General features: G+C 44.8%; 1 protein-coding gene across 2 annotated transcripts in view; it reads right to left on the bottom strand.

Moving 5' to 3' along the window:
• NACC2 (NACC family member 2) overlaps positions 1-14,436 on the bottom strand; it is an 80,336-nt gene extending 65,900 nt beyond the window's left edge. For both annotated transcript variants that reach the window (XM_059715681.1, XM_059715682.1), the window contains exons 1-2: positions 14,330-14,436; positions 14,104-14,167 (exon numbers count right to left, since the gene is read on the bottom strand). The gene's annotated coding sequence lies outside the window, so the exon portion shown is untranslated. The remainder of the gene's footprint in view (positions 1-14,103; positions 14,168-14,329) is intronic.
• Positions 14,437-21,848: the final 7,412 nt, after the last annotated feature.

The following is a 21,848-nucleotide window of genomic DNA, read 5'->3' as shown; positions in this document are numbered from 1 at the left end:
TATCTCCCGAATTTACCTTCCCCATGATGCGTACGTTGTTTCTAACCACAAAAGCAGAAAGGGGTACTTCACTGTGGTCGTACAAGTGTTGACGGATCGCTAATAACTCACTGACAACACTGGATTATCAGAGAAGACAAACGCCACTTGCTTCTTAAGGAATGTAGGACTTTTAAAAATGGCAAGCAGTGGCATTTTCCCCAGATGGGCTCATTCATAGTAGAGAGGATGTAACGCCAAACTGCAACTCTCAAGAACTCCACCTACCATTTGGGTCCAGCTTAGGGCCAAACACAGGGCACCTGGGCAGAAACAAGGAACAATTTAACTTTTGTCTGACCAAGTGCAGGATGGCAGTCACACACGTATTTGGGAGACAAAAAAACCCCTCAACAAACGTAAACTGGAGAGATCTCATGACTAGTTTGGATCCCAGGAAGCCAAATGCTCATAGGGTTATTCCAGCACATTGCATTTTACTTAATAGCCATGAAACAAAGAAGGGAAGATTCCAGCAGGGTGGTGGGAGAAAGAGGAAAAACCACCTACTGATTTTAACAGCCAGACATAAGGACAACTACAAGAGCATGCTACAGTACTCTACCATGGGGAATGGCTTTAAGAGCACAATTGGACACTGTGCTGGAATTGTAAATATATTATTACTATGTTATAACCCTGTTAGGGATGCCAATTTGTTCTGCAAGACAAAATAAATAAAATCACAACTTTCACAAAATATAACTTTATTGAGCAGTAATAAGCATCTCAGATACACATTTGTTGCTCAAACCTACTAAAGTGCAAAGTATTGTCTACTCCTGCATGTATCACAGGTCAATGTATGCATCGTCACAACAATTTTCCTTACTTTTCACTGTGGTTAAGTGGATACAAACACAGGTTTTGCTAATGAGACCCATTCCCTGAGCTGTTGGAGGGCAACTCTTAAGCTGTTTTTCTCTACAAAGCAAAGCTTTGCAGCATGTTTCCTGTCTCAGGAGCTGCATAGCATTTTGGTGCATCTCACATGGCAACTTTCAGTCCTTCAGCCATGTGTTCCCTCCACTCCTGGGTTTCTTGGACATGGACAAGGGCATATGTGTTCTCCAATTTTCTCAATGGCTCAAGTCAATTTCTTCTTTTGATCAAGGTCAGTGTACTGGTAGGCGTGGGAAGAGTCTCTCCGGGATACCCCAGCTAAGTCTGCTGGCACTCTGCAAGACAGACAGGCAGACAGACGTTAGATTTAAAGGGTCAGTAGACAGGTCAATAGTGAGGAAACTCCCTAAAATTTTCCCATAAACTACAAAGTGGCTCAGAGTCCCTTGTTACAAGACAGCCCACAACTATATTCCCAGCATGGTAAGTACAGGGGGAGGCTTTTCCAAGCCTGCAGCCCTGAGGGGTATGACTGGGCTTCTCTTGGGCAGTAAGCATAAATGCAGTACAGTAAACATTGCTAAGCTAATTACAGCCAGCAGAAGCTAGCTAATATAGGGCTTAAGAGGGTGCCAAAGACCCAGAGAAAACTGCTTACAGCTGCCTAGACCTGCGAACTTTTGCCCTCTCAACAGGGATGGTGCTACTAGTGCAGACCAGTGTGCAAGAGTGTCCTGTGACAGTGTCCACAAGATGCTGCCAATACTTGAAGAATTCCTGATTCAATTGTGCCAGAGAACAAGAGGGATGCTTGTGCCTCACCCAACCTCATGCTTTGCAAACCCTCCCATCTGCCAGTCAATCCAAAGCCAAGACCCAGGAGCTAGCAATAAACCCTCTCTTACTCCCTTCACCCTTTCCATCCAAGTCCAGCACACACATAGCTGTTTTGGAATTGGACTCTCAGACCAGAAAACTCAAGCACTATGTTTTGAATGCTTACATTATGCATTTAAAAACTCTATCATTTGTTACACACACACACACACACACACACACACACACACACACACACCATTGTCCAATTGCCCCATTAATAGATTTCCAGCAAGGCTTATTTTAAATTTCCTCTATATTTCATTTGAGTGCTTTTTTAAATTTTTTTTTTCTATTTGCAAAGCACGGATTTACACTGCTAGGCATTCTATCTGCCTCCCATGCTGAAAGCATGCATTTGGGAATGTTGTGGGTTGCTTTAGTGGGCTCTCTCTCTCTCTCTATCTGACTTTGCCTACAACTGCCAGGGCACTTTGTGAACATGAATGAGGTTTTTCAAAAGGTGCCTTATTTCTCCCTGCCTGCCATCTTCAGAGACTGGGATGGGGAATAAGGAGTTTTGGAGCCTGCAAAAGAAATAGAAACATGCAACACAAATACCTGAGTTCCCTTCCTTTTCCTCATTGGGCTCTGTCTCCAAGCTCTTCTTGGTCAGGATTGCCTGGGGTCCTTGAAGCATTCCTGGTAGAACCTGCATCCCCTGCGTCCTTCTTCTCCGTGAGCTCGGCTTTGCTGAGGTTCCTTCCTCATGGTGTTGAGAGATATCCGCCGTCTCCCTGCAGATGGAAGTGGGGTCCCTATCCACTACTTTATCCACCTGTGCATAGTGGTAGCAGATGTTAGCCTGCAGGAAAACTTGGGGTTGTTCCCTCATAGGACTGCTGCAGGCACTTCTAGGTGGCCAGGCTTTGCTACTTACACTTGCCGTCCCCAGCTTTGGCATCTCCTGCACACTGTCTGAATAAGTATCTTTATTCCTGTGGAAATGCCAATGCTTGACTAGCACTGTTCATTGCTCTTACAGGATTTCTTCCCTAGACCAAGCAACAGCATATGGTTCAGCTGGAGTCATAGGTACAATTCTGCAGCGTGCCACATGCATGCACACTCAAAGGTGGAGAGTAGGAACAGAAGAATTTCCAAAAGATACTGTATATTTTAAAAAAGCAGATAGATGGGTTTCAGTCATGGTGACCCCTGTGTAGCAGAACTCATAACTTTGACTAGGGCAATCTGTCATGAAAACAGGAGCAAGGTAAGATTATTGCTGGAGCTTGGTCTGTACCCACACAGGCAACAGCTTCCATGTGGGCGCTTACACCATCCAAGGAGGCGAGTTAATGCTCCTTAACTCAGTGTCTTACCAGCAAGACTTGAAACTAGTGTGTCCATATGCAAGGATGTGCTAACATGCATGGCTTTTGTTACTAAAATACCAGAAAGTAGACCAGGCCATATTCTATTGAGGGTCTCAAAAATGGATACAGAATAAGCACCTTCTGAATCTTGCACAAAAATTCTGGGTATGAAGGAATCTGAGATAAACTGATTGGTAGGTAATTCTCTACATCTTCTATTCAACAACTGAGAATAACATCATCTGGAATTAATTCTCCACCCACCTGGAGAGTTGTGTCCTAGCTGAAGAGGTAGTTTGGACTCTAGCAAAGCGACCAGGCAGTGAACTCCCCAGCACCCCATGCCTTGCACATGAGATGCCTTTAGTGATTAAGTGCCAACGGCATACTCAGTGCTTTACAAACAAGAGATACCCTTTGCCCTGCGCAGCCACTGAAGTTCTCCTCCAAAGGCTTGCAAATGTCATCTGGCATTGGCCAAGATGACAACAGTCCTGAACTGGAAGATTATGCAGTCTCCTCTTCCATAGCCTAACAAGCCAAGAGGGAAATCATGCTGCTATACCTGAAGCAGGTGGGAGCTGGAAGCCAGTAGTCCTGCTCCGCAATTTTCAAATTTCTGCTTGGGATGTTTTTCCTCTTGCTTCCAGCACAAACGCTAACAGGGCTCCTGTTCCATTTAACTCGGCAGTTATCCAGCTCCCTCATCATCCTTTGACTTCATAGTTTATCCACTCATGAACTGCATTATTGCCTCATTAAGCAGCACACCCATCCCATTATCAATTCAATACTCTGTCCAAGTGCTGAGAAGGACAGCTCTGTTGTTTAGCACTGAATCTGTCCCTACTAACCTCTCCAGCATCCTATCAGAGGTGTAGAAGATTTAAGACTTCAAACTATGAAAAACAGAACTGTATGGAAGGACATCTAGGAATTCAGTAAGCCTAAATTTGGGGCTGAATGGCAGAGCCTGTTCTGGATGATCTAGGGGCTTGATGATATTAAAAGGAACAAACACAGCCTCCTATACTGAAGAGGACATGGCAAGATTCCTAGGACCTGTCTGATAAGTCAGGAAGTTCTGTGCCTTGATTCATTACACAGCCTGTAAAATTAGTCAATCCTACTCCTCAGCTTGCTCTTGAGATTAGGAAAAAAACTGGCCCTCTTCCAAATATTGTGTACACTGCAGAAACCCTAACAATCACTTACCAGGGCTCTGTAATAAAATCTCTAGAAACACTGAAATTCCCTACTGTGTTGGTGAGATAGGGGAACAAGTGAGGACATTACTATATATAAAAAAAAAGAAGAAGAAAAGAAAAAATAGAAATCTTTTGTCATCTTCCTGTACCCTTCTCCATGGGTCTTAAGCTCTTTACAGTTTTCACAACACCCTGTTACTAATCTCACATTACACATGGGGAACCTGAAGAACAGAGCTGCGTTAAATGTCTTGCCCAAGGTCAAGCAGAGAATCAGTAACACGGGAAGGACCAGAACCCCAGGATTCGGACTCCCAGTTCTCTGTTCTAGCTACCGTACAATGCAATCCTTTCAACCTGCTGTACACCTCCTGGTAAGATATCAAGCCCTGGGCCACCAGAAGCACTTGGCGTTTGCAACTGCGCTGAGATCAAGAGCAGAGTGAATGGGCTGTGCCTCCAGGATACAAGTCTATTAAATCAACAAAATGTAACCTATAGGCACAAGCTATGGGTTGTATTATTAGTATTGTGTAAGTATTTTCCAGGTCTTTCCTTTCCCCTTTATTCCTAAATGTGACAATTTTTGTTTTTTTCTAAAGAAAAGATACCCAAGAGGAGCAAATTTTGCTTCTCATTGAACAAATTAGGGAAATGAGGGCAAGAGTTGAGTCAAACCTGTCCTGAAAAGGACTGAATAAAAAGCACTGGGATGATGAAGAGTTGAGATGAACCCCCACCCAAATTTGGAATAACCTAGCTCTCTACCAAGCTGTTTCTCTTTACTTAGCTTCTATGGAGACCAATACAGAAAAGCCAAAGGAGAACCTCTAACAACTTCTCTTTCCAAAAATATTGCTTAAAAAATAAATAATATATATATATATATATATATATATATATATATATATATATATATATATATATATATATATATATATTATATGTATATATATAATTATAGCACAATTCTCTCAGCAGGGGTCAGTATAGAATAAGAATCACCAGAGTTAATGGCCACAAGACCAACAAAGATTCATGCTAAATGGGTCCACGAGTTGTATGGTGCCAATTCCATTAACGTTTTTATTGTAACTTATCTTCTTAATCTTCTTTCACACTAATAGTTTTATATTCCTTCAAAAACAAAAACAAAAAATGCTGACAACCAAAATATCAACATACAAGAAGTTACAGAAGGAGCTTAATACCATAATGAGAAATTAATTAAATGCCAAAAAATTATGCTAGTGTTGCATTAAAAGTAGAGACTGCATTCATTCGAGAGTCAAGAATTTAGCATTTGAAGTTGCAATTTTAACCCGGTGCTTTCCACAGGTGCATGTCAACAGAATCCTTCAATATGAGATGATACTTGGAGCACTGCAAAGCACACATTTAAGTTGAAGAAAGAAAGGTGAAGTTTAACAGTTGCAAGGGCTGTTTTATTTCCAGTAAGAGGAGCAGTTAAGGACAGGAGTTTTACTACTAACCTTGCCCATTAACCTGTGCTCTTCAGTATACAGGGTCTGTCACTGCTGATTGACCTTACTGGAATGTGTATGTGGAGGAAAAAAAAACAAACCAGGAAAAATTGCTGCAAGGAAAGTTTATTTCTTAATTTTGAAGCAACTGAGACCTGAGTTTTAATGTAATGCACAATGCGCACACTTGATGTATGTAGCTGTAGACACATGTGCAAGCAAAATCAAAGTAGGTATCTAAAGAAACATCCCATACACACCCATAGGCTTTTTCTCCACTGTACAAGCAAGTTGAGAGGATTCAGGGATATAACCAACTGCCCCTGTACTATGCAAATGCTTCTCAGGGCAGCCAAAGCTGCATCAATGCTTTTGAGAAAGAAACATTTTTATTTGGATATCCCGTCCTAAACTCCAAAGACAAGTGGGTCGAGACCCAGTGAGATGAACTGCAGGCCAAGTTGCAATCATTTAATCAGCTGTAAAGATCCACGTTTGCACTACACCAAAACTAGAAAAAAATGCATGAGCACATTCAGCGACTTAGTTATTCCTGTGAAGCCTAATATAGTCAGTGCAAAACTCAGAAGTTTCCAAGTGAGCCAGTATTTCCTAAAGAATTACCCTGATTCGGGAAGATCCCATTCCACCGAGGCACTGAACTCTGTCACCAAAAGGCCTATCCTTGTTGCCCAAAAGAGAAGCCTGGCACATGACTTTGCACTGACCTTTCCCCTTGGAGGCCTGCCATCCAAATACTCAAACTCAGCTTCAAACCAACATACACCCACAACTCTTTTAAATGGATTCTTCTGTGGCTCCAATGATTTATTCATGCACCTGTATGGATATACATCTGCTGTGCTGCGATTTGATTGATGGTCAGCACCTCACAGGCCCAGGCACTCGCTATGGCAATGCTGTCTCCGCCTCAACTTTGGCACTGCTCTATCGTAGCAACGGCTTTGCAAGGATTATATTATTTTCAAGCCTAACTCCTGTTTTTGTAACGCTGTGCATAATTAGAGTGTAAGTGTTTGTCCTGTGGCAGGGAGAATTGGCAAGTGAAACGTACCCACACACACACAATACATATAAATGGAGGCTGCTACATGAGCACTGTGATATTCATGCAGGTATAGAGACAAGTTCCTTTCCACTTGTGCTCTGCCTTCATACCTCCTAGCTTGACTAAACACTGGCTCCGTCAACTTGCAATTCTTTGCACATGATATTCTTCTGCTGGCTGCTGAAATGGTCTCTCCAGACTCTCGAGGATGAAAAACATCTGGCTCCTCTCCCTAAATCAATAGAACCCTCAAAGAGGCCCGATTGCTACAAATTAGTTGCTGCAAAGCAAGGTGAAGTTTTTGCTGTTTTTACACATGATTAATACGTCCCAATATTGGCTTTATTGCTGCTGGGATGTCACTGAGCGGTGAAATATTTAATCTCATCCCAATGACTATATATGGTCACTTTGATGGAGTCACCTCCCTCCCACTACACTGCTGCCCTTAACTCCTGGCACTCGCTTCCAAAGCAAACTGGCAGTATTTGGGAACTGTGCCACCGAACCAGAAGTTAGCAGAAGCCCCATGTTACCACATTCTCCTCCCTCCTACCCACTTCCAGTGCCTGGCCTATGGTTTTAAACATCTCTCAAGACTGGGGGAGAGTGTTATCTGAAATACATACATAAGGAAACAGCTTTGAAGGACTCAATCATTACACAGGAAAAAAAAAGCTGTCTCATTATTTATATTAAAATGAAGATTTAACAACTCTCTCTTGGGCATTTTAAATCAGCCTCTCTCCTGATAACTGTATCGATATATTAAGTCCACACATTTGTGTTATTGTAGGGTTGCTAATAACTTCTAGATCAGTGCCAGGGAGCTTTCCCCCATTCCCCCCAACCCACCTGGAAAAAAAAACCATGCCCCTGAACTTATGTCTGGCCAAGAAAGGGAACACACAAGTGTACTCTGCTTGCAGATTTTCAAAAAGTCAAATTTTCAGACTGTTTAAGGAAAAAAAAAATTTTTTTTTGAAAAGTATTTTGAACATTGGAAGCACAAAGTGCCTTCCCAGCACTATTACTATTGCACTACTTCTTCCCCCACTGTTCTGAGGAACGTGCGTTTTACTAACTGTACTCAAAATACACCCCTACCCCCTCCAAAGTTGATTCCAGTCTAACCAAGGCTCAAATTCCACACTACTGTGGCAAAATCCATGTGAGAAAGCACTGGGGCAATCTTCCCCTCCCTGATTCTCCGACAGAACTTGGGAGACATACCAGAAGCCAGGGCCATCAGCAAAGAGGTGCTGTGCCTCCAAAACAGTAACTGGTCCCAAGACCCTGAAAGCGGTACAGCTCCTCTGGAGCCCTTGACTGCCCATGCAGCTGGGTTACACAGAAGACACTTGTTTCAGGCTGCATCTTCTCTCCCAATTTCCTTATAGACTGTATTCTGTAACAAGACCTCTAGCCAGGATGGAACGGCAGGGGAAGGGCATGGTACTGCACAGGTTGTGGAGATCTCCCCCCATACCAAGCTCATTGAGTCCCCCCCTTCCACTGATCTACATGGCACAATCTTGCCCAGCAGAAAGATTTTATTTACTTATTTTTATCATCTCCATTCCCATTTAGGAGTAATCATGTGACAAAACCACAGCACAGCGGAAGCCTCTGTAGGATTACTTATCCCTCCTTAAAAAGATCATGTCTTTTAACAAATTTTCCCCTGAACAGCAGCATGCATGGATTCAACAAGCCAGATTTCATATTTCTGAAGCCTGTGCTCTGTCTTCAAATGTTTGCTTAAAATGCATTTTTAAATTTAAAAAAACCCCACGGATGAACTTAAAAAAAAATAAAAAAACTTGCTAATGAATCACAGTTCCTAGCAAATGAGCAATTGCAGTTGACACAATGAATTATGCCTGAAGCAAGCTGGGAAACATATTTTGCAAATGATCTCATCCACAGGCAAACCTGGCATGACACTATTTGCTAAAAAAGACACAAAGGCTGTCAAAATTCCCGTCACTTTGCAAATAAAGTCAGGTACAGAGAAAAACCAAAAAGCCTCGCCCTCTTTAGCATGGTTAAACTATTTCTGAATCTCTGCATGTGCTTGATCAGGAGGAAGAAAAAAAAAAAGGCGTTTCCATCAAACCTCATTTGTCTAAACTCCAAAGAAAGAGACAGGTTAACTGTATTGCTAAAATGTTCCAGAACCCCCTGAAACAGTGGAAGAGATGGGCTCTGAATGAATATAAGGGGGTGATTCACAAGAGTTGTTCAGCTGGCATCAAACTGCAGCAGTTACAGGAATGCACGGTACTCTCTCTGGCCATCAGATGTTAGAGAGAACTTAAATGATCTTATGAAACCACAAAGAAAGATGAGTGCTTGGGTGAAGGCGCGCGCACACACACACACACACACACACACACACACACACACACACACACACACACACACACACACACACACACACACACACACACACACACACACACACAGAGTAACATTTTAGTTTAATTTGACCCAACTCCTGGAGAAGTATAAGAACATGGAAAGCTAAACTAACCGTCCCTTTAAGTTAATTTTGACCTTTTATCTGTGGCCTGTACCTTTTATCATCACTACAGCTCCCGGAAGGAATTACTCCTTTGTGTCTCACTATATAACTCAGCCCTTTTTTCCCCACAGAAAGCTACTGCTAAATAGGTCGCCCCGCCTTAAGCTCATAAAAACTGGGCAAATTCAAAGTTATGGTTGAAACCCCATTCTAACCTCAATTTGTCAGGCCTTGGTATTTTTAAACACAAGCATTGCAAGGAGAGAACCAGCCGCAGAGGCGCATCATCATTTTGCAAGGTTGTTTTGCTGTTTATCCACAATCCGATAGCTCCAATACAATGCTTTACAACACGCCTGCCTATCTCATGAGCCATGCACCAATTTAAGGACTATTGTGCCAAGAAAGCCAGCTTTCAAATAACAGTACATATCTGCAGTCGTACACAGCAGCACACAAACCCACCAGAAACCTTGGCAGGGAAATTTTACTTTATAATAAGATGGTCTAAAATAACTATTTCCGTTCCACGCACCTATGGTTTGCAATCCTATTTGGATGATCACACGTAAGTCTGGAGGCTTCTCTGAAGCTAACCCAAATCTCTTCAGGACTGCAAATACCACGTCCAACAGGCTCTCCTGATATTTCCAGTACTTTCTTCTGTAGGTAGGTATTGGGGGCAGCGTGCTCTCGTGGCACTTGGATTTTCAATCCTAACTGAAACCTGGTCCTGAGAACTCATCTGAACTTTGCAGAGACTTTCTTTTCAGCCCAGATCTAGGACCAAGCAAAGATTACGAGAGAAGGAGAGTTCTCATGTCTCAAGCTATTCAAACACCCGTGACTGCAGGCAATACAGAATTCCCCTTAAAGCAATACAACCATGCTCTTTGCTCTGGATTCTCTGTCGAGCCTGAAGAGGCAAGTTCCCAACCTGAAATGGCACCAATTCATATAAAATGAACTCTGGCAGGGGCCAAGAAGAGATCCAGGGCTAGAAAAATCCAAGAGGATTAGATTTCTTCTAATTTTGTGGCATGAAGCCACTTTCATTTTGCAAGAGGGCACTGTAACTGCCGTAAAAACAGCAAAGTGTGAACTGCTCCCCCATCAACTTCCAGACATACATTTTTACACATATGTTGTCAACACAAGAATCTGTTTTTAACTTGCATGTCTCCTAGTAATAGTCAACACATCATAGATGAGCTCTGTGAACGATCAAACTTGAACAACTTTAACTTGAAACCTCAAGAACAAAATGATTAAAGCTCACTTCACCATTAACAGAAGTTTTCAACCTTCACTCATCTATAGCTTGATCTTACACTACAGGAACTATGTATCCCACTGCATGACAATTCCAGGTCCAGTATTAGAGCTACCATCAAGCAGCTGCATCCCCTGAATGTTCATTTTTAAAAAAATTAAGAAGTAAGTAAAACACGGTTTCCCAAATCATAAATGCAATAGAAATTGCTGCTGGGCCTTTTGGTATTCCAAAGAAAGCCAATTCTTTGGTTATAGGTGTAGTGCTTTCTTACAGCATTTGCAAAACAAACAACATAATATTATGCCAGCGAAGCTTCCTAGGAAGTGCTCGGTTGTTTGTAAGTATCCAACTGAAATGTTTAGGGTGAAAATGTAAGCCAGATTTTTTACATGATTTCTGATTTGAGAATTCAGGATGTTTTGATAAAGAAATATTTTGTATATTTATATCTAGTTGAAATGTAAGCTATATTTTTTCACCTAAAAGGGTCCCTCTCATACAATTCTGCACCCTCCTGTTAACGTTAGTACTGCAGACAAACAGTCACATTCTACGAAACAAAATGCAATTTCTAAAAGTAACTTTCCAAGGAAGATTTCAACTTCCCTTAATTCATTCTTCCCATTGGCATTCAGATACCATCAGCCCGCTCTCGCACAGCCCAATGTGAAATCTCGACTATAAGGTCAATCCTCAGCATTTGTTTTTACACAATCCTGTGAGGTCATCAGCAGGCCTTGAAATGACATTTATTCTTCAAAGCATAAGGGCAAGATTCCTAAGACTTTCGTATTTGCTGCTTACTTGAGGCTGAGCTATCAGCACCTCTGCTGCTTACACTGAATAACATGTACTGACTGTCCTAGGCCTAGCAATGCAAGTTCAACCAAGAAGCAAAAAAATTAGCCTCTGTCAACTGAACCCCAAAACTTATTGAGGGGCATGCTATCAGAGGACTGAGTTGGGTTTTTACTTTCATTTTAAAGCTTGGTTCTCGATGGGAATGAGTGATTTATTCAAGTCCATTTGGCAGGGAGGGTGCCCAGTAACCCACAGGGTCAGACCCCAAACATTTTAGCATTAAGTTTGCCTGGATTCACTTCCAAGATCACATCAGAGACAGGATCCTAGACCTGCATTATAATAAACACCATTCTTCCAGTGCAGGAATATTAACTTCAAGAAGCCAATGTGCCATTGAGGATAGCAATAATTCAGTTTTGTTTACTGATTTCATCTTCTACTACTCTTTAATATTTTAGTTTGAAAAGGTAAAACAGCATGCCAGATCATCAATTACTCAGGACTCGAGACAAACACTTGGCAAGCATGAAGTGCATCAAGCTACCCACAATCTCACAAATGACTTTTGAAAGGAGGAAACACACAAGTGAATATTCAAATTAATGAGCCAGCATGTAATGGAGACTTCGTTTTAAGTGATTCTGTACTCTGCTGTTAATACATATGGGCCAGCCTCGCACAGTGAAGTACACAATGTACCGCTGTCATTTTCTTTTCCTACAGCAGTGAAGACGTTTGTGGAAGTCCTTGAAAACAGCAAATGTACTTTAACTACAGCATGCTGCATACTGCAGCATGAACAGTAACACGCCAGCACTTGGAAAGGCACTTATCCAATACAAGCCCAGCAAAGTAGCAAGATTTTCTCCACGCCTATATATCAACACGCAGAATAACATCCTGCATCTTGCTGACACGCTGATATACCAGAAAGATGCTAGCAAAACATATGCCTGCCCTGCATATAAAACACCCGCCTTCCCCCCATCAAAAAAAACACCCGAAAAAACCCCACCAACTGCAGCTGTTTGAACAACAGAATCCTTTGCAAAAAAAAGATCTTGCATTATTATGCCTCAACTCTGAATCTGGATGCTCATTTCCTAATGCAAGATCCTGAAATAAGCACCCAGATTCAGAGACCTTGCATCATTATTCCTCCACTCTGAATGTGGCTGCTCATTTCAGGACCTTGCATTATTATTCTTTAACCCTGAATCTGGATGCTCATTTCATGTTTAGGGATAATAATGCAAGATCCTGAAATGAGCACCCAGATTGAGAGACCCTGCATTATTCTTCCTAAACCCTGAATGTGGGTGCTCATTTCAGGACCTTGCATTATGATTCCTAAACCCTGAATCTGGGTGCTCATTTCATGTTTAGGAATCATAATGCAAGATCCTGAAATGAGCACCCAAATTCAGAGACCCTGCATTATTATTCCTAAACCCTGAATCTGGGTGCTCATGTCATGTTTAGGAATCATAATGCAAGATCCTGAAATGAGCACCCAGATTCAGAGATCTTGCACTATTATTCCTAAACCCTGAATCTGGGTGCTCATGTCATGTTTAGGAATCATAATGCAAGATCCTGAAATAACCACCCAGATTGAGAGACCCTGCATTATTATTCCTAAACTCTGAATCCGAGTGCTCATTTCAGGATCTTGCATTATGATTCCTAAACATGACATGAGCACCCAGATTCAGAGATCTTGCACTATTATTCCTAAACCCTGAATGTGGGTGCTCATTTCAAGTTTAGGAATCATAATGCAAGATCCTGAAATGAGCACTCAGATTCAGAGTTGAGGAATAATCATAACGTGAGGTCTCTCAACCTGGGTGCTCATTTCAGGATCTTGCGTTATGATTCCTAAACATGAAATGAGCACCCACATTCAGAGACCTTGCACTATTATTCCTAAACCCTGAATGTGGGTGCTCATTTTTTTTTTAATTTGTTTTTATTTTAGAAAGAAAGCCTTCCCTCCAGGCAACATCATTCTCCAAGCGTTGAGAACAAGACTGCCCGAGTCTATACACACTTCGAAACGATAATCCCAGGGAAGCACTGCAGCCTCTTCAGAAAGGTATTTCTAGAAGACATTATAGAATAACAACCCACTCCCCGGCCAGCCCAATTTGCTAGGCAAAGGCAAGTTGGCCAAGACAAAAGGCTCACATCACACTACTTCGCTGCGTCCCTTCAGGACAGGCAAGGGAAGCAAGCGCCGGTCCTGCCCCGTGTGCGCCCTTCTCCCACTGCAAGAAATAAATATATAAACCCGCCGGTTTCTGCTCCCAGACGCTTTCTCCCTTGTCACACAAAAGACTTCTTTATCTAGCGCTGCAATGCTAAAAATGCAAGGGGGGGGGGGGAAGAAAAGAAAAGAGCTCATCTTTAAGCGACACCCTCACACGCATCCCCTCCCCGCAAGAAAAGTTCAGACGTTCATCGCGACCCGGCACACGGGGACCACACGAAGACCCCCCCAAAAGAGAGGGATAAATAAAACGCCCGCTGCTGGAGACGCGACACGGGGCAGGGGACCGACCCGGGGCAAGAAGTTAGCGGGGATGAGGGCGGCGGGTTTGGGGGGGAGAAGGCAGGCAGGGAAAGCCCCCCCCCAGCCCCCGGGAGCGGAGATACCTGTTGGGAGAAGTCTCCGCGCAGCGCCCGGCGACGCAGGGGCAGGAGGCGCCGACCAGCAGCTCTGTGGAGGGCAGGGAGGGAAGAGACATTAAAAATAATGGTCATGATAATAATAATGATGAGTAAAAAAATAGACAAAAATCATGTAGGGCTGAGGGGGGGAGGGGGGGCGGGCAGCGGCTGCCCGGGGGCGGGGCGGGGCAGGCCGGGGCGGGGCGGCTACCTGGGGGCCGCTGCCCCATGGAGGCACCGGCGGGGCCTAGCGGCGGCTCCCGACCCGGCGGCGGCGGCGGCGGCAGGAAGTGATTCCAGCGGCTCCTCGCATGGACTTTCCCTGACCTCGCCTGCAGCGCCCCGCCCCGCCCCCCCGCCTGGCCCCGCCCCCGGCCCCGCCCCCCGCCGCCAACCGCGTCCGCGGCAACCTCCCGGCGTGCCGCGGGCCACACAGGGGTCCGCCCCTGCCCCTCCCCCGCACACGTGTGGGGACAGTGTGTCTCCATGCTGCCCGCGCTCTCCCTTACCGCTGAGGAGAGCGTCCACTGCTGGTGATGTGTTGGGTGTGCGTGGCTGCACGTGCACCCCCCGAGGGTGGTGGTGCGCCCGCTGAGGGAACCGCTGCCACCACCTGTGCGAGCTCCACGCTCAGCCCACCCTGCCGCCGACACCGCCACGGCCGCTTGTGCGAGCTCCGCACTCAGCTCGCCGACAACACTGCCACGGCCACTTGTGCAAGCTACCCGCTCAGCTCACCGCCGACACCACCACGGCCGCTTGTGCGAGCTCCACACTCAGCTCGCCGACAACACTGCCACGGCCGCTTGTGCAAGCTACCCGCTCAGCTCGCCACCGACACCACCACGGACGCTTGTGAGAGCTCCCCGCTCAGCCCACCCCACCGTCGACACCGCCACAGCCACTTGTGCGAGTGCCACGCTCAGCTCGCCACCGACACTGCCACAGCCGCTTGTGCGAGCTCACACTCAGCTCGCTGACACTGCCATGGCCGCTTGTGCAAGCTACCCGCTCAGCTCGCCACCGACACCACCACGGACGCTTGTGGGAGCTCCCCGCTCAGCCCACCCCACCGTCGACACTGCCACAGCCACTTGTGCGAGCGCCACGCTCAGCTCGCCGCCGACACCACCACTTGTGCAAGCTCCATGCTCAGCTCACTGCCAACGCCGCCACGGCCGCTTGTGGGAGCTCCCTGCTCAGCTCACCGCCAACACCGCCACGGCCACTTGTGGGAGCTCCCCACTCAGCCCACCATTGCCACTGCCGGCACTGCCTGCGGGAGCTCCCTGTTCAGCCCACCGCCGAAACTGCCACGGTCGCCTGCGGGAGATCCCTGCTCAGCTCACCCCCGCCACCGCTGCTGCCTGTGGGAGCTCACTGCTGCCACCAACACCACCGCAGCCGCCTGCAGGAGCTCCCCGCTTGCCGCCCCCACCACCGCCGCCACCTGCGGGTGGTCACTGCGTCCCCCCAGCCTCTGGGGGCACACATCATTCATGACACTATCCCCTCTGAAAGGTTGTGCGTTTCTCAGCCTTTCAGCTCTCAGATCAAGTATCATTTCCTGTTCTTAACCTGGCAGGGAGAATGCCGTGTGTCCGAGTCTATGAAGGCAGTTTTCTAGGGTGGCCATAGATTCATAGATGTTAGGGTTGGATGGGACCTCAATAGATCATCAAGTCCAACCCCCTGCATAGGCAGGAAAGAGTGCTGGGTCTAGATGACCCCAGCCAGATGTCCATCGAACCTCCTCTTGAAGACCCCCAGGGTAGGGGAGAGCACCACCTCCCTTGGGAGCCCGTTCCAGATTTTGGCCACTCGAACTGTGAAGAAGTTCTGTCCATCATAGTGGACAGTCTGGTTTTTTGCTACTCTGTCCTCTGTTGATATGAATCCCAACACCTTTATGTCCAGAGAAAAATACAGGGCATAAAGGCATCCAGTTTTGTATCAATAGAGGACAGAGGACAACTGGAGTGTCCTCTATGATGGCCACCCTATACTTTTCCTAAAGCGAACCTGGGGAGAACTGCTCTTTTTGCATGGTTCAGTACCCGGCGAGGTGTAAGCAGCTTTAAGCCCAGTTTGTGGAAGGGGGAGACTCCTCTCTAGCTTGCTCCTGGGGCCTTATGGCTCAGGGCAAGCAAAACTCGGGGGTGCCCGAACCCCAAGCCTCCGGGCTTGAGCCTTCACGTAGGATGCCGGCCAAAGGATTTGGAAACATTTGAAGTCCCAGATGGGAGTAAAGGATGTGTGCCGGTAGTAAAGCCACTTATGGTTGTGAACTGACTCACAGATTTGGAATGGATTTGGCTAATTTGGCTTGGAATACAGAAAATTTAAAAAAAAAAAGGTTTCTTGAAGGAGTTATTGTCTTTGGTAGCCATGTTGGTCTGAGACAAAAAGAAATGCAAAAATCTAGAACTCTTGGTTCAGAAATGATACCTTTTATTTGACCAACTGAGAAATTGGAAAAAAAATTGTCTTTTTTTTTTGTAATTTCTCAGCTGGTCTAATAAAAGGTATCATTTTTGAACCAAGAGTTCTAGATTTTTGCATTTCTTTTTGAAGGAGTTAGGCAGACATGGTTCTTTGGGTCAGTCTGATCTCTTTTATTAGACCAACTCAAATTCTGGTCTAATAAAAAAGATATCAAATTTACCCAAATTTGAGATCTTTTATTGATATAAAAGATATCTTTGGTCAGCTCAAATTTTGAGTTGGTCTAATAAAAGATATCAGATCTACACAAAGAACCTTATCTGCTGATGTCCTTAGACCCACACAGCTACCACACATACCCTGGAAGGAGTTAGGCTCTATGGCTAGGGACAGAAATGACACATAAACCCATATAAGTAACTGGGAACTGGTCTAAATCTGTAACACAACAGAAGTTCAGCGCACATAAGCTGCTTTCAAAATGACCCAAACCAGTTTAAGATAAATCTGGATGGACATGGTATCAGACTTCACTTTAGATTAAATCGGTTTATTGAACTTTTGTCCTAGGTCTAGAGGTGCCCCCTTGCCCTGACTCCAGACCAACCCTGCCTCTGCGCGTCGCAGGTGTCCCTCCTAAGTGAGGCTGTTTGCCAGATGAGGATGCAGGGTTTGGTTTTATTATAAGCAGCCAAAACAATGCTGGGAGCCCCCGCTTGAAGGTTTGCTCAGGATTTTTCACACTGACAAGCAGATGCTTTTTGTTCTGTTTGCAGGCCATTTCCCTGACCCCGAGGGGTTGTGCAAGTGACCGACCCTCCAGGGGTTTTCAGGATAGTCCCAAATTTCAGGGCTGGATCCTGGTGCCCCAGAGGCTTCTCTGAAGCAGGATGTTCATCCAAAATTTGACATTTGGGACCTAGATCGGTGGCAGGCAGGGGCCTGGTGGGGGACAGCATTCACAGATCATGCAAATACATAGGCTCAAAACTGACTAACTTCTGTGGATTTCATGGCTGATGCTGTGAAACTTAGGAGCATCCGTCCAAGTTTCACTGCTAATACGTCTGTGGAGCTCTGAGGCTTGTGTGCTTAATTTTGGTCACCTTTTAGGTCCAAGTCCATGACTATGCACCTAGGTACTATGAAATACAGATAATAATAATAATAATCCCTTGGTTAGGATCCCAGTTCTCCAAACTGTTGAGCACATGCTTAACTTTAAGGGTTGAGGAGCTCCATTACCTCCATTGACATATGATTCAATATCTGCCTAAGTATTTACAGGATCAAGGCCTAAAGAGAGAACTCTTTTCTTTTCTTATTTTCAATTTAAAATACTCCAGGAACTTTTCATCTGAAACGTGTAAAATTATGCTGACAGCTACATCACAGGATTTTTGGATTCTCGGTCGCCCGTCCCTTGCTCTCAAAAAGAAGAAATTTCATTCAAACTATTCATTTCCAGGAAGAACTAGAAGACTCACCAAAGGAATGTGAACATTTTTATATTTTAAAAACACATTTACTTTACTTAATTATGTTGGTCAGATGCAGCTGGTTTTGAGAACTCAATTATGGTTTGAAAAGTAAGATAAAGAAAATTACAAACTTTACCAACCCAACTCCCACACCATCTCCTTTTTATACTAGTTAAGAAACCATTCTCTGTGTAACTCCTAGTTTTATTATCAGCTTTTAAACAAAAAAATCTGAATGATAGAGATTCCTACGAGTGTAATCAAAGCAAAGGGTTGTTTCTTTGTGTCCTTGCCCCTATCTGTTGGGTTGTCTGTAATAGTCTGTCGCCTGCTGCCTTACACTTTTGACTGTAAGCACTATGGGGCTGCAGTCTTCCTGTTCTGAATTTGTGCAGCACCTAACACTATGTCAGGCACTCTGGGCACTACTGCAGTATAAATCAGAGATTGTAACAAGAGGGCCAAATGAATTCACTTTCCCAGCGCTATTGAAGTACATCCCATCACTCCAGTGAGTAAATTCAGCAGGATTTAGCTCTAAGATGGTGTTACAGAAAGGAGCCGTAATCCATACCTGGACTTGTTTCGGTTTTAGATCTTTGACTAAGAATTATGAAATCCGAATTAGCACCTGGCCACCATTCCCGAGGCTACCTTATTCAGTTATACCCCTGGGCCACTGCTGATGGTCTAATTTTCAGCACCTTATCAGTCTCATTTTTATCTTTAAATTGAGAATACCACCTACTACTTGTTTTTATTCCCTGTTCACTGTGTAATCACGAGAGCCAGTCCTGCAAACACGTGCTAACTTAAGCCCCAATTTTGCAAAAAAATTTCAATGTATTTAGCTGCGTACACTTGAGAGGGAACTACTTTTGTGCATAAGCTTTGCAGACACAGGGATATGATTAGTTCATTTGACTTACATCAGTAGGGCTTACTCATGTGAGTAAAAGTTTGCAAAATCTGCTCTCTGCTAGATGATGGTAAGTAACACTCAATCATGCTGTGAAATAACTCCAAAGCCATTTCAAAGATTTAAAACCTTAAAGTTGATAGAGTGAAAAGACAGAGGTATGTGTGATTTAAAACATGCTCTCTGTAAATGCAAAGAGCGCTGTTCAGTGGAAACAAGCTTAATACAGGGAAAAGACCCATTTTGAGTCATGGGTTTCCACTACCATTAAAACTTTCCCATTGACCCAGCCTTACAGGGACACACTGCCTATAAAGTTTTAAATCATGGTTTTGTGAGGCTCAGGGAGGATGCCTCCATGCAGTACTCAATCTGCATTGACATATAGGTGGACAATGAGAAGACAATTACAGTTTTAATCCATTGGTTTGCACATGACAGAAATCAATACAGAATTGAGTCCAATGAAACAAGCCACCTGAGACAGGATTCTGCGAGCGTGTCTACATGAGACGTTTACTGCGGAGCTGACTAATTAGCTCTGCAGTAAACCTCTCGGAGTCTACACGTGCAGCCTTATTAGGCCACATTAAATTAATAAACTCTGCTGTAGGATAGTACTTGTAAATACAAGTACTATCCTACTGCAGAATTCTTTAGTGCACAGCAACGCTCATGTAGACACTGACCTGGCTGCCTGGGGCACGCAGGTGCTTCAGTGTATGGGCTGCTTGCTGGCTAGCCCAGCACTGGAGCACCCTTGTGCCCCCTCTGCACTACATTGAGCCAGGTCAGAGCAGCCCCAGGCTGGCAGGCTGACTCCCCAGACCCCCTGCCAGCTGGGGCTGCTCTGACCTGCCTCAACATGCTGCGATCCTGGGCACACATTCAGACACAATGCTTGGGAGCAATAATTGCTGCACTTTAATGCACAAGTAGACCTGCCCTGCTAATCTTTCAAGTCAGTTGTAACTTTTCTTCAGCTTGCTATAACATTTTTCTCAGCTGGAAGAGTCTTTTAAGTATTATGAACATAAGCAAAATTCTCTATGGCACCAGACTGCTTTTAAACGTGCAAACAATAAATATGTCAATCTGTGTAGCAACTCCGATGGATGCAATTTCTCACCAAAGAGTTGTGAGAGAGACCCAAGTTAAGAATCATGTCTGAAATCCCAGCCCTATTTAAGTCAATGGGCATTTTGCCATGGACTTCAATAGAGCCAGGATTTCACTCCAGGTTTTAAGAAGTCTAGGTTTGCTTCCCTAGGTACTCAAACTGAAACATAAAGTAAAATCAATAAGCCCAGCTGTGTGAGTAAAGGGAGCAAGTTTTGGCCCTAAGGTTTAAGAGTTCCAAAGGAATTAATGAGTCCCCTTCAAAGTAGAAGCCCCTGCCCTCCCCCCAGTGTCTCCCCAATCCTGCCTTTTGCATATGAAATCGTGGTACAGCTTTACACCTGGCAGTTTCTCTTTCTCTCTCAAGCCTTTTGCAGGTTTGAAGCTGCTGTAAAATCTGGAGAAAACTATTTTTTAAAATTTAGATTGGATGCTGTAAAACTGCTCAGGGCTAAGGAATTTCATTAACACTTGGCATTTTAAAAATCAGTGTCAAGTCCAGTCAAGCATACTTCCTTTGACATGCAAGATAAAATAGTACAAAAATCCACAGCGCAAGGAAAGCGTGCCCCAGAATCCTATTCTGAGATAAGGCTGTTGGAATGTGCCTGCTGTGCGCTAACTGGTGGTATTTTTTTTCCTTCCCTAACACTTCCCATTCAAGGCCCTTACTGTGATTTATAAATGTGAATTCATGTAACTGCACAGCACCCTGTGGAAGTGATGATATCCCCATTTTACAGCTGAGGAAAGAAAGTCACTGATGTCTAATGCCTCTCCTTTCTACCCAGGCAGAGAAGCAGAGATTGGTATGAGGAAAAGTTCAAGGAGATGAACTTTTGAGGCTTCCACACTTGCCTTTCTGCCCAGAGAGGGCAGGGTGACCTGGGGAGGCTGCAGGGGAGCCCAGATTTCAGTGGTTCCCTAAGTCCTGCATGCCTAGAGGGTCAGTTAAAAATCCCTGATTTGTACTCCAGGCCCTAAAGGTGTGGGCCCCATGCATCAGATTCTTGAATACAGCCTGGGTGCCCGTAGTAGAAGCAGAAGTAGAAGTCGTCTGTTGCCTGGGGGCAGTTCTCTGGGCTGCAGAGGAGGTGAGAAGCTTTTGCCACGGAGTTAAGAAAGACCCGGCTTTCGGAGGCGCTGAATTACCCGCAGCTGACGTTGACTTAAGACAACCCTGATGCTTGGGTCCTGGCAGCCAGATTTTCAGAGCAGCTTAAGCTCCTCCCGGGGCACCAAAATCATCACGTGTACAAGCGCCCCAAAATAAGTGACCATGTTTCCGACAGACCTCAGCAACACCTTCTGCTGAACAGCTTCCCGCACCTGTCTCCCGGTGTCCCAAAGGGAGCTGTGAGGTGTTGAGCACGCCTGACAATTTAATTCTTATTTAGGAACTTCAGTGGGCCTGAGCAATTTTGAAAATACATTCCAGTGGAGAGGGCCACACATTTGAAAATTTGGCCTTGCATGATTCACTCAAGGACCTAGAGAGGTCAGTTGTCTGGGGAAGAAAGCCACCTTTCCTTACTCCAGCCCCTATCCCAGTGCTTCAACCGAAAGACCAGCCTCACTTTGTCTCCATCATGTGCAGTTTTAAAATGCCTTACCATGGAGGAAGAAACATTTCCTAAGTACCATTTGATGTTCCAGAATGGCTCCAGGGCTGGAAAAAAACCATGTTTATTTACTACTGTGCTGAATTTAATGCAAAAGATTGGTTCAGAGACGAGAGGAAACAAAATAGGCAACATTTGCAGTAA

This window comes from Alligator mississippiensis, chromosome 12 (genome assembly GCF_030867095.1).
Source record: "Alligator mississippiensis isolate rAllMis1 chromosome 12, rAllMis1, whole genome shotgun sequence".
Taxonomy (NCBI): Eukaryota; Metazoa; Chordata; order Crocodylia; family Alligatoridae; genus Alligator; species Alligator mississippiensis.
This window is presented reverse-complemented; position numbering and strand designations above follow the sequence as displayed.